The sequence below is a fragment of the Tarenaya hassleriana genome, unplaced genomic scaffold, assembly GCF_000463585.1.
Source record: "Tarenaya hassleriana unplaced genomic scaffold, ASM46358v1 Cleome16, whole genome shotgun sequence".
NCBI classification, from domain to species: domain Eukaryota; kingdom Viridiplantae; phylum Streptophyta; class Magnoliopsida; order Brassicales; family Cleomaceae; genus Tarenaya; species Tarenaya hassleriana.
The window spans coordinates 2,428,024-2,432,904 of NW_010965019.1; the positions used below are offsets into that span (position 1 = coordinate 2,428,024).

The window sequence follows — 4,881 nt, forward strand, 5'->3', positions numbered from 1 at the left end:
GGAATAAAATGTGCTGACTTGGTTAATCGATCAACGATTACCCAAATAGCGTTTTTTTTTTTGTCTGGGTCATTGGCAATCCAACGACAAAATCCATAGCAATAGAGTCCCACTTCCACTCTGGGATCTCTAATGGTTGTAGCTTTCCACCTGGCATCTGTCGTTCAGCCTTCACTTGCTGACACGTAAGACATCGAGCAACGAAATCCGCAACATCTTTCTTAATACCAGGCCATGTGTACCATTGTCGCAATCCCTGATACATTTTGCTGGCTCCAGGATGAATAGCCAATCTCGATTGATGAGCCTCACGTAGAATATTCTGTCTCAAATCACGATCGTCTGGTACACAAAGACGGTGATGAAGCCTCAAAGCACGCTTGTCATCTAATGTGTAACCCTTCTCCCTATATTTATCCATATCCTCAAGGACTCGTACTAGGTCTGGATCACTGCGTTGTCCCGAGATCACTCGTCCTCTTAAACTCGGAGCCTGATCCTCCCCAGAAATCACCATGTGTCCCAACATAGCTGACAGTTCTGCTATGTTCTCTCGTGACGATGATAGAACTCGTATAGTCGATAGGATTCTCTTTCGGCTCAAGGCGTCGGCAACTACGTTTGCCTTACCCGGATGGTATGCAATCTCCAAGTCATAATCAGCTATCAACTCGAGCCATCGTCGTTGTCGAAGATTCAAATCTTTCTGAGAGATCACATAGGTCAAACTCTTATGGTCCGTGTTAAGCTTAACCTTTTCACCGTATAAATAAGATCTCCAAATCTTCAATGCATGCACTACCGCAGCTAACTCGAGATCGTGCGTTGGATAATTTTCCTCGTGCTTTCGTAACTGTCTAGATGCATAGGCAATCACATGTCCCTCTTGCATCAATACACAACCTAGACCTTGTTTTGACGCATCTGTATACACATCATACTGCACACCTGGTCGTGGTAAAGCTAATATCGGTGCAGTTGTCAGTCGCTTCTTGAGTTCCATGAAACTCATCTCACACTCTGACGTCCACTCAAACCGCACATTTTTTCCCGTCAATTTCGTCATTGGTTTCGCCAATTTGGAAAAACCCTCCACGAATCGACGATAATAGCCTGCTAATCCTAGGAAACTCCGGATCTCCGTGGCATTAGCAGGCGTCTTCCACTCAATAACAGCTTCGATCTTTGCTGGGTCCACCTGAATTCCACGAGCGGAGACTACGTGTCCAAGAAAGCCAATCTCCTGTAACCAAAATGCACATTTGCTGAACTTGGCATACAGATGGTTATCCCTCAGACGTAGCAACACTTTCCGCAAGTGCTCTTCATGACTTTGTTGGTCTGGAGAATATATCAGAATGTCATCAATGAAGATAATGACGAATTCGTCCAGATAATCCATGAATATTCGGTTCATCAACTGCATGAAGACTGCTGGAGCATTCGTGAGTCCGAACGGCATGACAACAAACTCAAAGTGGCCATATCGTGTACGGAAGGCTGTCTTCGGTACGTCCTCCACCTTCACACGAATCTGATGGTATCCTGATCGTAAATCAATCTTGGAAAACCACTTTGCTCCCTGTAACTGATCAAGTAACTCATCAATCCTTGGTAATGGATACCGATTCTTGATGGTTACTTGGTTAAGTCCTCTATAGTCAATACAGAGTCGCATAGTGCCATCCTTCTTCTTCACAAATAGTACGGGTGCACCCCAAGAAGATACACTGGGTCGAATGAATCCCTGCTCCACTAATTCATTCAATTGTTTCTTCAACTCTGCCATCTCCATGGGAGCCATCCGATATGGTGTCTTGGATATCGGCTCTGTACCCGGTATCACATCAATAGAGAAATCGACTTCTCTTCGTCATTGGTTTCGCCAATTTGGAAAAACCCTCCACGAATCGACGATAATAGCCTGCTAATCCTAGGAAACTCCGGATATCCGTGGCATTAGCAGGCGTCTTCCACTCAATAACAGCTTCGATCTTTGCTGGGTCCACCTGAATTCCACGAGCGGATGAGTTAGCTTTTACGGATGTCGATACTACTAGTCGATATCAGATACGTACGCCCGGCGGAGAGATCCTTCCTATGCGCGGAATATTGCATGACATGCCATTACAAATTTGTGGAAGGGATCTTCCTGCCGATTTGATTATCGTACCTATTCAAGGGTACGATTTGATATTGGGAATACAGTCATCCCAGAGGAGGCCTTGTCCCCGATGCAGGCGAGTCCACTTTGGACCATGCAGTACTCCTCCGACATGTTACCAGTGTGGACGATCGGGACACATTGCGACATACTGCCCGGAAAAGGGGACCGCCCCGACGAACGCCAAACCTCTTCGCATTCAGCCTTTACAGCAGTCTGGCGTTGCACCGAGAGTTTACGTGTTGGCGGCAGAGGCCGATACTCAGGGCGAGGAGTACTACGTTGAAGAACCAACCGCTGAAGATACTGTTGCAGAGGAGGACTCCGAGCAGAATATATCAGAATGTCATCAATGAAGATAATGACGAATTCGTCCAGATAATCCATGAATATTCGGTTCATCAATTGCATGAAGACTGCTGGGGCATTCGTGAGTCCGAACGGCATGACAACAAACTCAAAGTGGCCATATCGTGTACGGAAGGCTGTCTTCGGTACGTCCTCCACCTTCACACGAATCTGATGGTATCCCGATCGTAAGTCAATCTTGGAGAACCACTTTGCTCCCTGTAACTGATCAAGTAACTCATCAATCCTTGGTAATGGATACCGATTCTTGATGGTTACTTGGTTAAGTCCTCTATAGTCAATACAGAGTCGCATAGTGCCATCCTTCTTCTTCACAAATAGTACGGGTGCACCCCAAGAAGATACACTGGGTCGAATGAATCCCTGCTCCACTAATTCATTCAATTGTTTCTTCAACTCTGCCATCTCAGTAGGAGACATTCGATAGGGAGTCTTGGATATCGGCTCCGTACCCGGTATCACGTCAATAGAGAAATCGACTTCTCTCTGTGGTGGTAGTCCAGGCAAGTCGTCTGGAAATATATCCCCGAATTCTTGAACCACTGGAGTGTCCTCAAGCTTCCCATCAACTTCCTTTGATGCAGTAATCACGATGAGAAAGGCATGACACCCTTTTCGAACCATGTTTCTAGCTCGGAGGGCTGATATAATCGGGAATGACGTTTGTACCTTGTCCCCAACGAACTCAAAATGTCCCGTCGAATCCGTAAATTGAATAGTTCGTCGACGACAATCAATGTGTGCTCGATGTAGAGTCAACCAATCCATTCCCAATATCAAATCGTACCCTTGAATAGGTACGATAATCAAATCGGCAGGAAGATCCCTTCCACAAATTTGTAATGGCATGTCATGCAATATTCCGCGCATAGGAAGGATCTCTCCGCCGGGCGTACGTATCTGATATCGACTAGTAGTATCGACATTCGTAAAAGCTAACTCATCAGTTTTCTTCACACTCAGAAAACTGTGTGTAGCCCCGGTATCAAACAAGGCATGACAAGAAATATCATATATGTACAAAGTACCAGTAATAGCGGCAGCATCGGTCTGCTCGGAGTCCTCCTCTGCAACAGTATCTTCAGCGGTTGGTTCTTCAACGTAGTACTCCTCGCCCTGAGTATCGGCCTCTGCCGCCAACACGTAAACTCTCGGTGCAACGCCAGACTGCTGTAAAGGCTGAATGCGAAGAGGTTTGGCGTTCGTCGGGGCGGTCCCCTTTTCCGGGCAGTATGTCGCAATGTGTCCCGATCGTCCACACTGGTAACATGTCGGAGGAGTACTGCATGGTCCAAAGTGGACTCGCCTGCATCGGGGACAAGGCCTCCTCTGGGATGACTGTGGTGGTGGTGGCCGAACCACCGGTAATTTCCCCTTGTCTCGGGAGTCACTAGTCTGACCAGTACTGGTGGAAGGTCGACTAATGAAGAATCTTCTGGTTGGGGTTCGGTCTCGGATCCGGGCCTCCAAAGTTAAAACGATCCATTTTAAATATAATACAGCGGAAGACATTATAAAATACATCAATACGTTCGCACACGCTTGGAACGGTACCAGTACATAATACAAGTGGTGTGAAAACTATAACACAAAAAGTTCGAAGATCACCACTCTTTATTTTTGAAAACAGAATGCGTTAAAGATAATTATACATGATCAGGAAGTCTAGCTGTCACCGGGTCCCGTGTCTGCCTCAGTCACTGTTGCTGCTCACGACCTGAAACATTGCATAACAACGTCCTAAGCTACGTGCTTAGGGAGGAATTCGGGTGTAACCCGAGATTTCTATTTTTATTGAAAACGGCCAAGCAATATAGTCAATAATATACATATACATGCGACGGGATATTTCAATAAAATCAATCATCATTGAATCAATCAGCATTCTCAAACAATGTCCGTCAATCGTCTCTACGTGTATATCACACGTAGGTAAATACAACAACTCGTTCATGCCTGTGTCGAACACGAGGCGCAACAGTCCAAGCAAAAATCGTTTGCGAGGACCTCAAGTGATCTTCATACTCCTCATCGGTCACCGATATCACGGCTCTCGGTACCGGTCATCCCATACCCACTCCAGACATCGATCCCCGATGCCGCCGACTGCCGGGCGAAGCAGCTCTATGCTAACTCCCCCTCGCCGACCATCCGCCTCGGAAAATACTCATCAGACTCGAGCTCAAATCTTTCAGAGTATATCCGTACCACCTCGCCGGGGGACACACGCAACTACCCGGGTCTCAGGTTTATTTGCCAGTCAACGGGTGACACACGCAAACCCGAAGTCCGTTCCATGGCCAATGGAACGTTGGCGCGGTTGCCAAAGAACCGTACTTCCTCGTCAC

At 46.8% G+C, this 4,881-nt stretch overlaps 1 long non-coding RNA gene across 1 annotated transcript in view; it reads right to left on the minus strand.

The window, feature by feature from the left end:
- Positions 1–4,003: 4,003 nt before the first annotated feature.
- Positions 4,004–4,881, minus strand: part of LOC104809582 — a 1,427-nt gene continuing 549 nt past the window's right edge. The window contains exon 2 of the long non-coding RNA XR_771189.1: positions 4,004–4,250. This is a non-coding gene — a long non-coding RNA (uncharacterized LOC104809582). The remainder of the gene's footprint in view (positions 4,251–4,881) is intronic.